The sequence below is a fragment of the Corapipo altera genome, unplaced genomic scaffold (assembly GCF_003945725.1).
Source record: "Corapipo altera isolate COAL_440 unplaced genomic scaffold, ASM394572v1 161, whole genome shotgun sequence".
NCBI classification, from domain to species: Eukaryota; Metazoa; Chordata; class Aves; order Passeriformes; family Pipridae; genus Corapipo; species Corapipo altera.
This window is the reverse complement of record NW_020884979.1, coordinates 372694-391716: the sequence shown is the minus strand read 5'-3', so window position 1 is coordinate 391716 and position 19023 is coordinate 372694. Positions and strand designations below refer to the sequence as shown.

The 19023-nt window shown below is 46.6% G+C and overlaps 1 protein-coding gene across 6 annotated transcripts in view; it reads left to right on the top strand.

The window, feature by feature from the left end:
• The window catches only part of PRKG1 (protein kinase cGMP-dependent 1), a 395239-nt gene that overhangs the window by 95783 nt on the left and 280433 nt on the right, over nucleotides 1-19023 (top strand). Inside the window, exon 1 of one of the 6 annotated variants that reach the window (XM_027665608.1) lies at nucleotides 13142-13611. The exons of the other annotated variants lie outside the window; for them this stretch is intronic. The gene's annotated coding sequence lies outside the window, so the exon portion shown is untranslated. Of the gene's footprint in view, nucleotides 1-13141; nucleotides 13612-19023 lie in introns of those variants that run through there. 6 annotated transcript variants of the gene reach the window in all.

Here is a 19023-nt window from a genome sequence, read left to right as displayed (position 1 = left end):
GCCTCAAAAGCAGAGGCAGTTTCCGAGCAGAGGTGGATGTAGCAGCACGAAAGGAAAGCTTTGTCCAGGGAACCAAGTTCAGAGGGTGAAAACAGCAGCAAAAAGCACATTTTGGATGAGTTTTAAACTTGTTTTGTGAGTAAACCCCCCCTCAGGCTCTGTGCAGGTGTGTATTCATGGGTAACATGGAGCAGCTGTGGGGAGGAGGCTCCTGTTTGAGGGGAGGGGAAAAGGAATAATTTTGGCTGTGACAGCTCCATGTCCACGTCTGATATCACTGCCCAGGACACTGTGGAAGGGATGTTGGAGCTCATCAATGTGACATGTGGTGTTGCTCCTTCATCCTGACGTTTATTAGCGCTGGAGGAAGGGTTGGGACAACCCACGGGAATCTCGGAGCAATCCCTGTCCAGGGTGCAGGATATGGGAGAGGGAATGATCAGCAGTTTGGGGTGATGAGAAAGGGCCTGCTGAGCTCAGCTGACAGGAGAAAATCCACGGCAGAGGGGAGGTTTTCCTTCTGATAATTTTAGATTTTGTGTCTGTGTTTCCACTTCTGAGTTTTCTTTTTTTACGTGTGGCTTGACAGAACGAGGAGTGATTCAGAGGAGCCTGTGAGTTGAGGCTGAATTAAGCTTTACACAGACAATAAACAGTGATGGATTTCCCCCCCTGCTATCCTTGCTATGAGATGTCTGTTGTGCAAAACTGTTTTGGGGTAGCCTGAGAAAAGGCTCTGACTTCCAAAATCTCCAGTGTCCTTCATCAGCCATTCCAGACAAGGGAAAGAAAAAACACCTTCTCTGTTGTTATTCCTCCAGCCCCAGCACTTATTTGGTCACTGTGGTCACTAATTAGTGGAAAGTCAAATAAGGATTAGCCAAGTAGAAGCAAGGGGAGGTGGACTTCCAGCCCCTGGGGCTTTTGCTCCAGGCACACCCACAGCATGGCTGGTTGGAGAGGCTGTGGGCTCCCCATCCGAGGGGTTTTCCAGGACGTGGCTGCTCAAAGCCAACCAGAGCAAGGTGGGACCAGGGGTTAGTTGAGGTCCATGAACAGGCTGATGATTCTGTGGTCATTTCTGTAGTGATCTCGTGGCAGTGGAGAAGGCAGCTCATGGAATCACAGAATATCCTGAGTCAAAGGGACACCCCAAAGGATCATCCAGTCCAGCTCCTGGCCCTGCACAGACACCCCAACAATCCCACCCTGTCCCTCAGAGTGTTGTCCAAACCCTCCTGGAGCTCTGGCAGCCTTGGGGCTGTGCCCACTGCCCTGGGGAGCCTGGTCAGTGCCAACCACCTTGGAACAGGACTCTCCCAAGCTTTCCTTCATGGCTCTTTGTGTGTACAGTCCATCTAGAAACCTGCCCTGTAGCTTCTTTTTAGCTTTCCATTCTCAAAAGCTTTAAAAGGTATTTTTTATTTCTCCTTGAGGTGGAGCAGACTGCGAGAGCTCTTATTTGGGTAATTCTTAGGAGCAGAAATGGTTTTGCAGGGAAACTGTTGTTACCAAATTATCCTGGGAGAGGCTTTTCCCAAGAGACCCACAAACCAACCATCTCCATTTTTCTGTGAATGTCAGTGATGTTGAGATTTGGAGCAAGTTTGGTGTTCCTGTGCTTGCACAATTTCCAGGCTCCCCTGGTCTGAGAGGGACAGGGAAATGTCTGCCTTCCATATCCACTCCTTTTAAATGAGCAGTGTCCTTAGCAAAGCTCTTCCCAAGAGAAAAAGGTACCAACCCCAGAGAAGAGCAAGAGATGTCAAGCACCAGCCTGTGTGAAAAGGAAGGGAGAGTTTTGGAGAAGAGGTAGGAAAAACACCTCAAAGTGCTGTTTTGGGAAACACCTGGCAGATGAAGGACTGCATTTTCTGCTTCCTGCCCAAATTATTGCAGGTAAGGTCTCCTTTGGAAGCCAGGCACATGGATCTGGGTGAGGACAGGGATAAAGCTTGGTGCCCATTGCTGGCAAGGTATCCAGATGCTGGATACCACCACAAAAAGTAAATCTGGCTGGATTATACTTCAGGGTTTCTTGGGAATGCATTGTGTGACACAGGAACAAATGACGTTTACCAGGAGGGGAGGTTTTTTTCCACGTCTCGTCTGTTGACGTTCCTTCCAAAGTTTGGGCACTGTTAACATCAGCATTTTCCTATGGGAAAAAAATCGAAGCAGACCATGGCTATTACATAAGAAAGGAAAATAAAGCACCCTTCAGAACAGCTGCTTTTATTTGTCACTTAATGCCTGCGAAAATGAGGAGTGAGTGAGCACAAATGTCCAGAAAATAAGTGTTCTGGAGCTTCAAAAATGTAACTTACTGCAGACTGATTTAGGAATTCAATGTAGTAGTTAAGATGCCAAAAATCAAATATTCTACAGGAGTTTTGTGCTTGAACTGAATTTACTGAGCACAATGTATTAAAAAGCTCTAGTCCAAGCATTATCTCACCCTCAGAGAAAAAAGCCTTCTATTCTGACTCTGTGCCTCCAAGGACCCCTTGCTTCAGTTCATTTTTAAGGTCACTGATATTATTTCATTTGCATTCCCAGTCAGAAATGCCATAAATTGTTTGATTAAAAGCCTTCCTACTTTTTCAGTTCTTCCCACTCGTTTTATGTAATCTCGGTTTGGTATTTTTGGAAAGCGTGTTCTGCCTTGCTGTGTCTTGCACTGAAATCCTCTCCCAGGGTGGGAGTCCACAGAGATTCAGGGCCTCAGAAACCCAGACAGGCAGAGCCAGCGTCCCTGGAGAAACAAGGAGGCTTTTGTGTAGGGCATGTCCCTATTTACCTAAAGGTTATGGATTTTGATGCTAATTTTGTGTCCATGTTGGAGAAGGATCTTGTTGATCTTCCTGTGAGTATTCATTTCACAGCCAAATGTGTCTTTCCCTGCAAAGGATGGGATGGAAGAAGAATTGCTGTAATAAATGGCTTTGCCCGGCACTGCCTGAAATATTTCTGTAAATAGTGTTTCTGTAAAAAAAATTTCTTAGGGAAAAAAAATAATCTACTCAGAGGTCTGCAGTTCCAAGAGAATTGTGTTAATATGAGAGGTTATAGAATCATGGAATGGGTTGGGTTGGAAAGGACCTTAAAGCTCATCCCATTCCACCCCCTGCCTTGGGCAGGGACACCTCCCATTATCCCAGGTTGCTCCAAACCCCGTCCAACCTGGCCTTGGACACTTCCAGGGATCCAGGGGCAGCCACAGCTTCTCTGGGCAACCTGTGCCAGGGCCTCCCCACCCTCCCAGGGAACAATTCCTTCCCACTATCCCATCTAACCCTGCCCTCTGGCAGTGGGAAGCCATTCCCCCTTGTTCTGCCACTCCAGGCCCTTCTAAATAGTCTCTCTATAATTTTTTTGATCAGCTCCCTTTAGGTACTGGATCTCCTTTCTTCTCCTTGTTTGGTAGCCTGAAGTTCTCATCCTGACACAAATCCATCAGCAGGAATTCCAGTCTAGATAATAATAGAAATGCAATTTTAGAGGAAGGGAGAAGCAGAACTAAGTGTCACAGCATTGCTTCCAGCTGATGGAAACATGGAAAGTAATAGAAATCACACAAGGAAAACCAAACTCCTCCTTCCCACAAAGGCAGAATTAGCACAATGATGTGCTGGAGTGGAACTGAACTTCTCAGGTTTCCTGCTTATGGAAAAAAGGAGAGGCTGGAGAGCTGGGTTATAAACCCCATGGACTGTGATATATTCGGGCACTTGTGGTCCTGCTTTTCTCCAGATCTGAAGATCTTTTCTTCAGATCTGAAAGGTGTTTTTGGTGCTGCAGTGAGGAAACAACATTTTTTTGGATGATTGAAGACTTTCCTGTGGTGGGAGCTGGCTGACAGTGGGCACTGCCTCTCCCCTGTGGCCTCTTGCTCTTGGCTGTTTTCTTTTATTACTTGTTTTTCCTGGCAGAGAGAAAAATCACCACGGCCTTTTCAGGGACAGTGAAGGCAAAACTCACTGTGGCCTTCCAGTGTCTGGAGGAGGCTTGGAAAAAGAGGGGGGATGTGACTTTTTACCCAGGCAGGTAGTGACAGGACAAGGAGGAATGAATTTAAATGGAAAAGTGAGAGATTCAGAGTAGAGATTGGGAAGGAATTGTTCCCTGTGAGGGTGGGGAGGCCCTGGCACAGGTTGCCCAGAGAAGCTGTGGCTGCCCCTGGATCCCTGGAAGTGTCCAAGGCCAGGTTGGAGCAACCTGGGCTAGTGGGAGGTGTCCCTGCCCATGGCAGGGAGTGGCACTGGATGTCCTTCACCATCCCTTCCAACCCAACCCATTCCATGATTCTGTGCCTGCAGATTCCAGAAGTGACAGCAGAGATCCACACCGAGAGCTTACACCCAAATTCAGTGTGGAGAGGAATTAAAGGGAATCTCCTGTTAAGGAAGCAAATACTACAGAACCAGTGTTTCTGGAAGTGCCCCTGACTTTCACATTTAAGAGACCAGGGTTGTTTTACAACCTGTAAATGGACTTTGGTTACCTCAGGCTGTCCTTTCACTGAGTGCTGTCTTGAGAAACAGGGCTGCTCTCATTGCTAGCGTTTAAATACCTCTTGTTTCTACATTCAAGTGCAACAATAGTGTTATTTAAACAGAATTTCAAGATGGATGTCTCAGGTATCCTTCCCTCCTCTGATTTTATATGGAATTTTTCTCTGAATTGTCCAGGGGGAGAACAGTTTGTCTGCAACGTGAATCAAGAAAAATTTTGGCAGGCATCCCTGTGGAAAGGGCACTTCAAAATCTGATCCACGTGAGGTCTTTGGCTATGCAGCTCTTTAAACTGAGAGAATAGGTTGAATAACAACTTCTACTTGCAGATTTCTTGGGTTAAAAATATATATTTTAAGCAAACTGTTTCGTAGTTAATATTTTATTCTTGATTTCTTTTATTTTTTTTTTTTAAAGAAAGGGTAGATTTTGATGTGCTTTACATTTATCCCATTGAATTCCTTTGTTCTTAGTTCTCAGAGCTATCTGGTGTGTTTCTAAATCTTGCCTTCCTTCTTATATTACATATGGAAGAGCTCTGAGTTTAGGAGGAGGACTATATATGGAATATACTCACGGAAAGGAAAATAAACCCAAACCGAAAATCCTCGTATCCCCTTTGGCTCCAAATGGTGTTTTTAAACTATGGTAGAAAAGTTTCAGGTCTGGATCCAAGAGCAACACAGCAGTTACTCCATGAAATGGCTGCTCTGCCGTGAATAAGACACACGTCCCGGGGTTGCCCGCAGGACGGGCCTGGCTTTGGTGCTGCTGAGGAAAATTAATGACAGGCAGATGTTTTACCCAAAGCACTTTTCTATCTGCATCAAAAGCTGAATTGATACTGTCTCTGGCAGCTCCTGGAGCCAGCAGAGCTGTGTTTCATGTTGGTGCCAGGCCTGGTGTCAGAGGCGCCCGGTGGCTCCGCTCGCGGGGAGCACTCACTGCTCCTCGCCTTTGGCACTCACCTACAGGCTTGCCACGAGTGCCAGGAAAGGATTTTCAGTGCTTTTGATGTAATCCCCTCAGAACCTCCCCTTTCTGGATGGGTGAAATGGGGTATTTTTGAGATAAATGTACTGTGTGGGTTTTTTTGGGCAGCAGGGGTGCTGATGACACTGTCAAACTTGAGCTAAGGGTGTGAGCAGTAACACAGAGTGGGAAGGGACCCCCAAGGATCATCCAGTCCAACTTCTGGCCCTGCCCAGGACACCCCAGCAATCCCACCCTGGCCCTCAGAGCGTTGTCCAAACACTCCTGGAGCTCTGGCAGCCTTGGGGCTGTGCCCAGTGCCCTGGGGAGCCTGGTCAGTGCCCAACCACCCTCTGGGGGAAGAACCTTTCCCTGAGATCCACCCTGACCCTGCCCTGACACAGCTCCATGAGCAGAGAGAACTCGTTTGTAAAGTCTTATGTTGTAGAAACAGAGGAAAAACCACAGTGGCTGATTAAAATCCCAGCTCAGCACCTGAGCAGCACTAGCAGTGGAATGTCTTCCCACCTGGGAGAAGGCAGAAGAGGAATAAACTGGCTGGTTTTTGGAGCAGGGATTTTTGAGGCTGCTTCTGCAACCTCAAAACTTCGGTGCAAAATCAATTATGAAGATAAGAAACAGGCCCTGAGAGAGGAAAACATTATTACTGTAAAGCTACTTCATTACGTATCGATTGCTCAGCGTCCCCACTGTCATCCTTTCCTTCCCCGTGCCCTGTCCAGATGAATGTGGAGGAATCCAGGAATCCCTCTGTGCCTGTGGACAAGCTGAGGTTTGCCTGATTCAATCAGGTATATTTACTACTCCAGTGTAATAAAAGGACACGATTTTCAGTTCAGTATTGGGGTGTAGCAGAGTAGTTTTTATTTCATTTGGTTAAAGAACCTATTTGGTTTAATAACTTATTTGGTTACATAAACTTTCTTCATGGAGCTCTTCTGGGCTCATTTGGGAACGACTCCAAACATTGGACTGTTCCCTAAACATGGGGGAAGGATTTGTGTCCCACATCTTTATGTCTAAAGTTACTTTGCTTTAATTTTCTTGGGTGTCCCCATGACTCTGATTTTTTTTCTGAGAGCAAGAGGAAGATTTAGACAAGAGTATTCGTGTCAAAGCCCACCTGAGGATGGGGAAATCTATACCAAGAGGTTGTGTAGACTTCACCTGTTGCTTGGAGTTTTCCAGTGTTTTTTCCATGTGTTTTGGCATGTTATTTTCAGGGATTAGCTTTGAGGTAGCATTTTGGATTTGGCTTTTATTTAATTGGGAATCCTTAATAAAAAATTGTTCTGATAGGAAACATCAAGCTCCGTAAACAGGCTCAGGCTTTTATAAATGTCTGTTGATCCTTTCCATGTCTGAAAAGGGGATCGGTTATCGAGGGCACCCTTTCACTCTCAGATGTTTTTAAGTCTCCTGGTGCATTCAGGAGGTGACACAACGTGAAAGTCAGATGTTAATTTGGAAAGTCTTGGCAGAAGCAGAGCCTGGTGAGCCCAGTCCAGTGGGACAGCAGAGCACCTTGGGACTTGCATGTTTTTTTCAGCTGCTTGATGCTTTTGAAGGCTTTTGGTATTTTATTCTGAATTCTAATACGGTCACTCTCTTCCAGCTTATTTTTTTTTTTTTTATTTCCAATTTCATGGCACGTCTTGTTGGTTTAATAAATTGCCTGAGCACAAAAGAAAGCCCTGTTTGGATATTTATGTTATCATTTCTCTGCGCTTGAGCAAACACTTCCTTCGGTCCAAAAATACGTGGTAATTGGCAAATATACTGAGAAACGTTACAGAAAACCAGGTCGTGTTTATTTGGGTGATAGACACGAATGTTTCCCCTCCAGTCTCCTGATTCCTCATCGTGTGCCTGCGTTGGTAGGAAATTATATCCTCCTGTCTTATTGAAATAATTAAATACAGTTTGCAGAGGGGAGGGCTGGATGAGTCCCTCCTGTGAGCCTGCTGACGTTTTTAACGTGCCTTTTCTCGGTTGTAGGAACGGTGCAAAGCAAACAGGGAAGAAAAGGCGTCTCTTCGGTGCCTTTTGCATTCCGTGGAGGTAATTGAAAGACTTTGAAAACTCTGGTTTTCATTAGAAGGGAAAGAAATTCCAATTTATTGAATCATTTTTGTTTGCAGGTTGATGAAATAGCTTATTTGTTCAACCAAATGCCAAGAGGCATCTGCAGTCCTGATAACCCAAGACATTAGCTCTGCTCAGACATTATTTTTGCTTACAGTCAGGAGAATAGAAATTTGACAGGGGAATAATGTGTTTTAATGAAGTATTCATCACTTCTCCCCATTTTTCATCATTAAAACATCCATTTCAATTTAGAAATGGACCTGAAAAGTCATGAAATCCATCATGCAGAACAGATGGTTTTCATTGCAGATGGAAAAAATTCAAGCTGTTCCTAAACATCAGCCTGCGTATTTTAAGCAATTAACTGCTTTTCTGGAGGCATAATGGGTCAATTCCTTATTTTTTTGATGGCAGAGGGTTAGTTGCCCATAGTGATTAACTTCAGACTTTGTTACTAAACCAGCTAAATGAAGTTCATATTTAAAACACTACATTTGATTAAACACAAGGTACATAATTGCAGTAGAGCTTTGGGGTAGGTAAGAAGACTCTCGGCATTTTTATGGGTTTACCCAGGCACTTTATGCATTCTGAATGAAGAAAAGACACTTTTTTTTTTTTTTTTTTAATCAAAATCATTCCTTTTCTTACAACCAGGCGTTGTGTTTCTGTCTGGGATTTGTAGCCTCTAGTGCTCCTGGCTGCCTGCAGCCTCTTGGGCTAAGTGGGGTGAGAAGGTGTGTGATGCCTTCAACATACAGTGTGGATTTCTCTGGGATATGGTCGGGTGCTGGTGCCTTCCTGATGCCTGACCTCTTTGTCTTCAAAGAGTTCTCCACTTGGCAGCTCTGTCAGGTCTTTCCCACCTCTTTTCTGGGTATCACTGTGGTCGTTCCTTCACCCGTAGCTTTCTGTGAACCAACGAGGACTTCTCGAGACTCCTCTTCTTTTGTGGGCCACAGTCATAGTGCAGTTTTCCATCCAAGCCCCCTGTTTCTCTGGATGAGATTCTCCTACTGGTTTCCCACTGTTTCTCGTGGGGGTGGGAGGACAGGTTGTGATGACTCAGTGTTTCCCTACGAGGAGCGTTAATTAGCGTGTTGTTTATTTGTTGTGATGCTTGTTGTGCTTGCATTTCCCTTATGGTTGCATTTATCAGGAGCATGACCTGGAGGAGGCGATATATCTTTATTCATATTTTAAATATATCATCTTTTCTTTCACCTACAACAAAGCAGTTGAGGGTCACTAATGAGATTTCATGAGGTGAAAGGAGATGGACTTTTTACATGGGGGCATAATGATGGGACAAGGAGGAATGGCTTCCCACTGCCAGAGGGCAGGGTTAGATGGGATAGTGGGAAGGAATTGTTCCCTGGGAGGGTGGGGAGGCCCTGGCACAGGTTGCCCAGAGAAGCTGTGGCTGCCCCTGGATCCCTGGAAGTGTCCAAGGCCAACCTGAGCTAGTGGAAGGTGTCCCTGCCCATGGCAGTGGGTGGAAGGAGATGAGCTTTAAGGTCCCTTCCAACCCAAACCATTCTGGGATTCTAAAGCCAGGAAGACTGTAGAACATGCCTGGGCTGCTCTGTCTGACCTGGGCTGGTGGATGCGTCTGAGAGCTGGAGACAGGAGGGGATCCTGTTGCTCATAGCTGGGGTCTGACCCACTGGTGAGGCTTGTTCAGGCAGGACCGCTCCATAGGTTCCAGGACATTATAGGAAGTCTGAGGTTTGCAGTGTCAAGGACTGCTGGCACAATGTTTAATTTTCATGGAATTGTAGCAGGTGCTCCTGATTGGAGCTTTTAGAAGTGGAGATTCCCTTTTCTGTTGGCGTGATTGCCATGATATGACACACACCATGGGAAACGCTTGGCACTGCGTTTTATTCTCCAGGAGAATCCTTTCAGGAGCCTTCCTGAACTTTTTTTGTGAGGCTTTAGAGCTTCCTAATAACATAGAATCAAGGAGTCATGGAGTGGTTTAGGTTGGAAAGGACCTTGAAGTTTGTCTTGTTCCGCTCCCTGCCATGGGCAGGGACACCCTTCATAGGTCCAGATTGCTCCAAGCTCTGTCCAAGCTGGAACACAGGGGGCAGCCACAGCTCCTCTGGGCAACCTGTGGCAAGGCCTCACCACCCTGACAGGGAAGAATTCCTTCCCAGTATCTGATCTAAACGTGCCCTCCTTCATCTTAAGGCCATTCCCCCTTGTCCTTGTGAAAATTCCCTCTCCAGCCCTCTTGTAAGCCCCCTTTAGGTACTGGAGACGCCTGGGATCTGTTTGGAATCTTTGAAATTAGTGAGATCTGTGACATCTTCTACTCTCATTGGTGAGAGCTTTTAAATTTGCCACGTTGCCAAACTAGTTCACCTGCTGGGTCAGTGAGACTCTGCCACCGCAACCAAGATGGTGTTTGGCCCAAGATGGTTTTATGCAAGACAAGGTCCTTTGTTTTGTGAAAGCTCCAGATCAGCTTCTGGCTTATAAAGATTTAAGCGGCGGATGCTGCCGCCAGAGCGATTTATAAGCTTCCAACTCTATTTCTGAATTGAAAATCCGCAGAGGTGCTTTATATTCCGTGTTCATCAGCTCCCAGAAGATGAAATATGTTTTTGTAGTATTCCAGACAGCGTGACCCCTCTGGACTGTAAAATCCATCTAGGGTGCAGTATTTCCCAGGGCTGTGCCTTCTCTGCGGGCCAGGTGCATTTTCTGATGGATAAATGCCGGTGTTTTGCTGTCCCTTTGTCCCGGCAGTATCAACCATGCTCCAGCCATGGTTGGGGAGTAGACACGGGGCTGGAGCTCATAAAGAAAGTAGACTTGATATCTAAGTCTTTCAACAGAGCTGAAGCAGGTCCCTGTGAAATCCAGAGACGAGTTTCATTTGCATTTTTAGGCAAGCTGGCATCTGTTTCACCTATTAAAGCCAACGTTTCAAATAGTTTTTTCCAGCAGTGCTCCTGTCTGACAGGCTCCAAATCCAAGAGATTTCAAAGGATTGTTGCCCTGTTCTGCCACCTCCGCAGCAGGGCGAGGATGGGGCTCTGAATGAGGCTGCTCCCCACGCTGCCCTTCTTTCTTCTCAGGACCCAAGACATTTCTATTCCTGCCTTTAGGATGGTAATTCTCAGAGCAGTAGGAGGGATTTGGTCATGTTGGTTGGAGGACATCATAGAATACCCTGAGCTGGAAGTGATCCACAAGGATCATCCAGTCCGACTCCTGGCCCTGCACAGACACCACAGCAATCCCCATCCTGTCCCTCAGAGCATTGTCCAAACCCTCCAGGAGCTCTGGCAGCCTTGGGGCTGTGCCCACTGCCCTGGGGAGCCTGGTCAGTGCCCAACCAGCCTGGGAGAAGAACCTTTCCCTGAGATCCAACCTGACCCTGCCCTGGCACAGCTCCAGCTGTTCCCTGGGTCCTGTCCCTGGTCACAGAGTAGAGATGGAGCTGCCCCTCCTCTGCCCCTCAGGAGGAGCTACAGACCCTGGTGAAGTCTGCCCTCATTCTCCTCTTCTCCTGCTGAACATACCAAGAGACCTCAGCTGCTTTCCCTCTAGATCCTTCACCCTCTTTGTAGCCCTCGTTTGGATGTGGGAAAGCTGTTAGATTTGGGACAAAAGGGCTAGTTTTGCTTTGGACCTTAGACCTGCTGCTGATCTACCATCTGATATGGAGAATACTTGTGCTTTGGGCATCCATGCTGTGAGTGGGTTAAACCAGTGCTGCCACCACGGTCTTCAGCCCTCACTGTGTGCTTGCTGAGACAGGAAAACTGAATTTCATCTGCAATGGAGAAGTGATTTTTTTGTCAAACGTGGAACTTTTCCATTCAGAACATGCCCTTTGATACCAGCAGAAGTCCTGCTTATAAGACTAAGCAGTTGAATAGGTTAATAAGTCTAAAAGTGCAGATTAGATGAAGTTTTGGGTTTGGTCCAGAGCTGTAGGAACTGTACTGAAGTAAAAAGAATTGTGTTACTCTAACCACAACAGAATCATAGAATGGTTTGTAAGGGCCCTTAAACACCGTCTTGTTCCACCCCCTGCCGTGGGCAGGGACACTTTTCCACTAGACCAGGCTGCTCCAAGGCCCGTCCAACCTGGGGCTGAACACTTGCAGGGATGGGGCAGCCACAGCTTCTCTGGGTGACAAATAGAAGGACTTAAAGCAGTGTTTGGTATGCCAGGGGGGGGGGGGGAAAGCAATTTGAAATCCTTTTCAATTGTACAGAGAGAAATGTGAGTATTGGTTAAGTGTCACATCAGACATTCCCATTCTGCTGGTGGTAGTGAGGAGCCCTTAAGTTACTACAGACTTCACTGGAGATATAAACAACAGATCAATAGTCAGAAAGATCTGTGTGGACAGCACCAGCAGCTCTTAATGAAAATCAAATTCAGCTTCCCCTTGGATTTCCAACTTCCCAAATGCCAGTGAGCCTTATAAGCAAGAAAAGGATGGATCATTTGTGTAGTTTACATGTTGCTGGGATTATTTCCCGTGATTTGCCAGGAAGGTGAAATTTTTTTTCCTTTGCTTTGAACATTTTGCTGCAATCCTGGACTGCAAAATTCAGGCTATGCAAGAAGAGCCACAGCCGGAGAAGAGCTGAAAATACCTCTCTGTACACAAAGATTGGATGTGCTGGTGTAACATCTTAGCAATTAGTCACAACTTAAATGAAATAAATACCAAATCTAAACCACCCAGAAATAGGCATCAGGTAAACGCTACACTTGGATTTAGTTTATGTTCTTTAAATTGCCCCAAGGTGATTAATAAATCCTGCAAGCATTAGGCATAAGGGCCATAGAGAGGCAGGAAGGTCATATAATTTCTGGATTTTTCTTTGTGCTAAGAAGCCAATAACCTTCATAACTGAAATATTATGCCGCTGCATCAAATCCCCTTTCAAGCTAACTAAACAAAAGGCTTCTGCACATCTTGGCTGCTATATCCTTTAAGTTTTGATAGGCAGATGTAGAGCAAATGGCACTAAAAGAAGTGTGAGCACTAAACCTCCTTCTCAAGTTACTACACTCGCTCAAAATTCCTGATGTATTTCAAGTACGTAAACAATATTTAGATGAATGAAACTAGATGGGCATATTTATTCCCCTAGTAGCTTCAAACTTCCCAGGGAAGTGGTGGACTTGTCATCCCTGGAAGTGTTCAGAACCCATGTGGATGTGGCACTTGCTTTTAGTGGTGAACACAGTGGTGGTGCTGTGTTGATGACTGGACTTGATGATCTTGGAGGTCTTTTACAACACTGGTGATTCTATGATTCTTTGCACTTATTTTTAATATTTTGACCTGTAAACATAAAGCATTTCTGCATTTTTTTTCTTGAAAAACGAGCAGGAATTCAGAAATCACCGGACTTGCAAAAACCATTTACTTTTTGAAGTCTAAAGCTTGCTAAATTGTTCCCAGAAGTGTATTTTATGAGCGTGGGCCCCCTATTGAACACAGAGATGCTGAGCCTTGCTGGGGGCAGGGCTGTCCTCCATCTCTTCTCCCCCGTGAGTTCCTGGGTTGTAGCTCAGGGGGGTCGGACATTCCTCCAAGGACGGGATTTTTGCCTCAAGATCTCAACCTCCAAAGTTGTTATTTAATGACTGGCTGTGGGCATTAAACCTCAAGACATTAAGCCCAAGTTGCAGAACAGTTTGTTTTGCTGCTATCCCTCATCAGTGGCAGTGGAGGACAGAGACCCTCAGGTGGGAGAAGGTCCATCCTGGTCTGGTCATGGCTTTGTGGGCTCCTGCAGGTTATTGCTGTGGTTTTCTGCTCCTTTCTCATTAAACATTCTGGGCAGCCAAAGAGATTTCTAGATTGGCTGAAGTGCTTCCAGCCTCAGGGAATGTGGGACAGCAGGATTTTTGGTGATTAAGAAGGTTTGAAATAAGAGCTTGAAATGGAGGGAGGGAAATGACGCTGTCCCTCTGCTCTGTGTTATGAGTACCAACGCCAGCGGGCAGCCTCAGACACACCAAAAAAACAAGGTGAGTTAGGGGTTTTTTTCTCCTTCTGGCCCACCGTTCAGTCATAGAGTTCACCAAAGATGAGGCAAAATCCAGCTGTCAACAGCAGAACAAAAAAGCCATTTCAAAGCGACGAGGGCTTTGTTAAATCATTGAGCTCTTGAAGGAACAGTGTTTATACATCTCTAATGGGATTATTTTATCTAAATAATAAACAAAAAGTCTTCAGAGTTTGGCAGGAGGCCCCTAAAATGCTCGTTTTGGGGCTCAGTGCCTCCCGCTTCACAAAATGGCGGCTTGAGGGGGGGGAACCCACTGGGCGCCATTTTGTGTCACAGGCACCATTACAGGCCTCTTCTCTGAGGGGTCCCGGGCTGGTCACAGCTCCCTGAGGGGATCCCAGCGTGTCTGCTGTCGGCTTCAACCAGGCAGTTTAAATAGCGAAAATATTAGTAATAATTTTTTAATCGTGAACTTTTCCAGAAGCCTGAAAGAAGGACAGTGCGCTCTCACTGAAGAAAAATGGTGGGGATAATAGTTTATGAATTAATCTGGCAGGTTTGGGTACCTGGTGGCTGTGTCTGTGAGGAGGTGTATCCAGGCCATTGCTGCGGGGCACCCAATAACACCCACCGGCTGAGATGTCCTTCATTTACCATGTGTTGGCCCACAGTCAGTATATAATAGTAGAAAATGATAAAAAATGTGTTTTTTAATAGATCTAAAATCAACCCTTTATGTTGCCGTTTCCTATTCCTGCAAGGCAGCACTGAGAAGGTGGTTTTCTGGCAAGGCTGGGTTTGGGTTTCCTCATTCAGGATACACCTGATGATTGTGGTATTATCTGGTGCAAATCACAGTGCTGAATCACATACTATAGAGTCACAGAATTCCAGAGTAATTTGGGTTGGAAGGGACATTAAGGATCATCTCATTCCCCTCACCCCTTCCATGGGCAGGGACATCTCCCACTAGCCCAGGTTGCTCCAAGCCCTGTCCAACCTGGCCTTGGACACTTCCAGGGATCCAGGGGCAGCCACAGCTTCTCTGGGCAACCTGGGCCAGGGCCTCCCCACCCTCACAGGGAAGGATTTCTTACTATCTGCCCTAAATTTCCCCTTTCAGTGGGAAGCCATTTCCCTGTGTGCTGTCGCTGTCTGAACATATAAAAAGTTCCTCTCCCTCTGTTTTATAAACTGCTTCTCAGCTCTGGAAGGGGCTCCAAGGTCTTCCCAGAGCCACCTTTTCTCCAGGCTGAAGACCCCCAGCTCTCCCAGCTGTCAGACACCCTGTGTTGGTGTTGCTGGTGTCTCCAGTGCAGTACATTGTTTGAGCTGTGTGGGATGTGCACCAGCATGTAAAATGAGCAGGACCCAACGTTGGCTGGTGCCTTATACCCTCATCTGTCCAGAGGTGCTGGTTACTCACACAAAGCTCCTCCTCCTGTCTGGGGAGATAATTGGATTGCCTTCCCTCTTCCTTCCTGGAGAACAGGACTTGATACAAATTTCCTCTGTGCTTTGAAATGGATGGAGCTTCTCCATTGTTAAGAAACCCTCAGTCCTGCAACTCAGAGTGTGTATCTGGCCTTCCGAGGCCGGGGGGTGACATTAATAAAACATGACATTTGGGTCCCTGCTCTCCCCTTTCATTACTTTGAGAGGGTTTGTTGCTGCAGTGAAGAACGAGCAGGTCCTTTGCACTGTTGCTCGTTACCGGGAGCACACGTTGGGAGGGGGAGGTGGAAACCTGGCAGCACAAACTGTGCAGCAGGGAAGGTTTCTGTCATTTCCAGGCCTTTTCTGCAAGGGGTAGGAAAAGGCTGATGAACAACATCTTGGCTTAGCCCACTGTGGCCGGGGTTAAAGGACCTGAGGGTGGCTCTGGGCTTAATATCAAATATTTAGTTATCACTCCTGTTTGGTCTGATGTGAGTCTCTCCAAGGTCACCAGCCTCTGGACTGAGAAAAATCTCTAAACCCTATTTTTTGCCAGCTTTTGCAGTAAGATCAGTCCAATGCAAACAATGGCTACGTTGTTCAATGCCCACCACCTCAAATTTTTGATAAACCCACACCAGTTTTTAATTCTGAGAGACTCCAGAAAGCCTCAGGCCTCCTGAGTTTTCCCTGTGTATTCATGTATATCCAAGCTGATCTCTTAGTTGAATTCCTCCCTTTAAACTGTTCGTACGTCTCGTTTGCAGCCAAGCTGGAAGTAAAAACACTGAAGGAATAAACTATTTCTACCTTGGCAAAAATTTAGGAATAGCGGCAATCTTGCAAGAGAGCTTTTTCTCCTAGGATTTCCAGTCTGGTGTGGAGATCAAAGGAGCCTTGATACACACTTGAGCTCCTGGATGCTTATCTGGATGAAACTGAACCTCTAAACCGGTTGAGATTTTCAGAACAATAATTCACAGGAAATATTTATTGTTGTAAGGGCAGAAAAAAAAAATTCCCCCAGAGTTTACTTGTAAGTGACTGTTTTCCAAAAGAAATATTCCACAGCTGAAAAAGTGGAGCATGAAAATTACTTCCACACTAAGGCATGAATTTCTTGGTTTTTCCCATCTTCTTCTTAACCCCACAGGGACCTTATAAGCCAATTACACACATGTTTTTCCTTCCTCTAAAAACTTTACTAGAACTCAGGATATTGTAGAGCTGGGTAGGAGAATTGCACACGGGAGTTGACTCTGGGTGTGAAGATGTGGCCACTTCTGTTTCTAATCTTTAAAAAGCACCGAGAGCAGCAAACAGCACATTGGCTCCTGCTCTGCTGTGGTCCCTGTAAGTACATGATGGTCACAGAATCAAGGAGTGGTTTGCGTGGGAAAGGGACCTTAAAGCCCATCCAGTTCCACCCCCTGCCGTGGGTAGGGACACCTTCCACTATCCCAGGTTGCTCCAAGCCCTGTCCAACCTGGCCTTGGACACTTCCAGGGGTGGGATGTCACCTGCCTTGGCTTAGTTTTGGTTTAGGGGATGGCTCTTGGAAGTGTAATGAATTCCAAATGTTAACTGGGAGAGCAGAACAGATGCAGTACAGTTTTCAGTTGCTGTGGGTGTCCTTTGCTGTGTAATCCCAGGGGAATAGAGCAAATCCTTGTGGGCTTCTCAGTGCCATCCCTCTGCTCACCTGCGGCCTGAAACACTGGTTAAGGTATAAACCTGTGGAGGCAGGGAAACTCCGAGGTGTTTAGATCTGATTTAGATTTCCTCTCGTGAATTCCCTGTCCCTGTGGCAAACCTGGCGGCCTTTCCCTGGCATCCTCCATGTGCCCATCCACGGAGCAGAGTGGAACTTGCACACGTGAAATCCTTAATTTCCCTTCTAGTCCCTGAAAAACAAGAAGCAGAAGCAATGACCTGACCTTGGACTGCTTAGGGATTTGCAGATATTAAACAGGATATGAATTTCACGCAGGCAGTTTGCTGGAAGCAAGTGCAAAGTGAGCAGGGGTATTAAATGCTGCAGCTCAGCTCCTCCTCTGTTGGGCGAACTCTGGTTAAAATTAGTCCCTAGGAACATGTTTGTATTTACATCTCTTGGAGATGAAGGCTCGAGGTCAGCGTTTGAAAAATGCACAAATGGTTTGAGAGCGTGGGGGACTTTTTAAGAAGTGTTCGTGGTGCCAATCATCTTCAGGGGTGTTTAGGCAGCACCTCCCGGGGTTTGTCTCAGCTGCTAATGCCCAGAAAACCTGTGAATCCTTCCTTGCCTGGGGACTGTGGTTTCCTTTTGCTATTAGTGCTGGCTCACTGGGCTGTTTAGGGGATGGTCAGCAAAACACAAGCTGATTCCTTTTTGAAATGTTTGAAGTTGGATTGATCTTGGTTTTCAACTCTGGGTTGACTCAAGTCTTGGAGGCTTTTGATGCTCTGATCTGATGTGTATGACTAGGTTGTCTTTCAGGATACATCCAGAAGGACTAAATACTCTGAGTGCTTGGTGAAGCCTGTCCCAGCTCAAACCTCATGTTGGACAAGCCTCACTTGGTCCATCTGGAATTCTGTCCGTGGAGTTTAATGTGTTTTGTGCTCACTGCTCTTTCAGTGCTGTGTGAGGGAACACCAAGCTGCGAACTCGTGTAGGTGTTTTAGTAGAGCATTTGGGTTCTTGCATCGAGTTCAGTTGCATGAATGTGCGTGGTGTTCCTTAAGGATACTTTAGGCTGCCCTAGATAGATCCATCCGAGGGAAAACAGAGAGGTTCTCAAGTGTGAGACATGCCTGGGAATGCTGCAGGAACGTTGGTGGGAAGTGAGCAATGAGTGTTGAACGACCTTTCTTTGGAATAAGCTTAAGACAAAACTAATGGCAAATGGCTCGAACATAAGCATGTCTAATTGAATAAATACTTGAAACCTTTATAGGGAGCGTCCCTTGGAACACATCTGGTTATTTGAATGATAAACTTTCGCAGGCTTATTAATGCACACTTGGTAGGAGTGTCCCAGGAGAAGCCTGTTTATGTGGATTCCGGTTTCTGTTGCCATGAATATGGATTGTCATGAAGTCGGCTCTGTCACGAGGTCCTCCCGTAGGCAGGTCCCCAGGGATCATGGGCAGGCTTGCTGCAGGAATTTTACCTTTCTGTCTCTGCTCCATGGAGCTGCTGAAGCCGGGAGTGCTCCCTTGCCCTGGTCTCTTGGCATGGGAAAGAAAATGGAGCATGTGGAGTGTCCTAGTGGGCCCTTGTGCTTCCGTTGTCTGGTTTTGCCCTGACTTTCTGTGGGGTGGCCACAGTGTTAGTCCATAGGGGTGGAATCTAGACCTGATATTCCTTCCCACATGAGGAGCTCCATGGCTGGTCCAAGACAAGGTTTGCAGTGCTGTTACTGCCCGCCTTCAGTTCAGTTGTCCAAAATATTCGTGAAGATCTGCCCCACAAATTGCGAACAGCCTCCCGGTTGGCCTCGTGTCATCACCTCCGGAGCTCATTAAAGCAATTCCCTTAACTTAGCTGGAAATCTCCCCAGATACACGGAGCCAGAAGGCTTTGTTTGTACCCTTGGGAACATTACCAGCAACGTAGGAGAAATGTGTGCTGGATGAGCCTGGAAGTGTCGCTGGCGACTGGGAGCTGCAATAGCAGCCTGTGCAGGTGCAACTGGCTGAGAGATGGTGTTGGCAGCTCCAGAGGTGCTCCAGCTCCACACCGGACACAGCCTCACATTGCCAGGCACAGGTTTCCTGGAAAGGTGTCCTGACATTTTTGTTGGATGTGCTGTGAAAGTAGAGCCAAATGTCCCTCGAGGTGAATATTTGGAAGAACTGTAGTAAGGAAGAGCAGGTTTTTTCAGCAGGTCCTGGTCGATGGCAACTTGGCTCTGAGTCAGCGGTGCCCTGGCAGCCAGGAGGGCCAACCCTGTCCTGGGGGGATCAGGGAGGGGATTGTCCCGCTCTGCTCTGCCCTGGGGTGACCTCA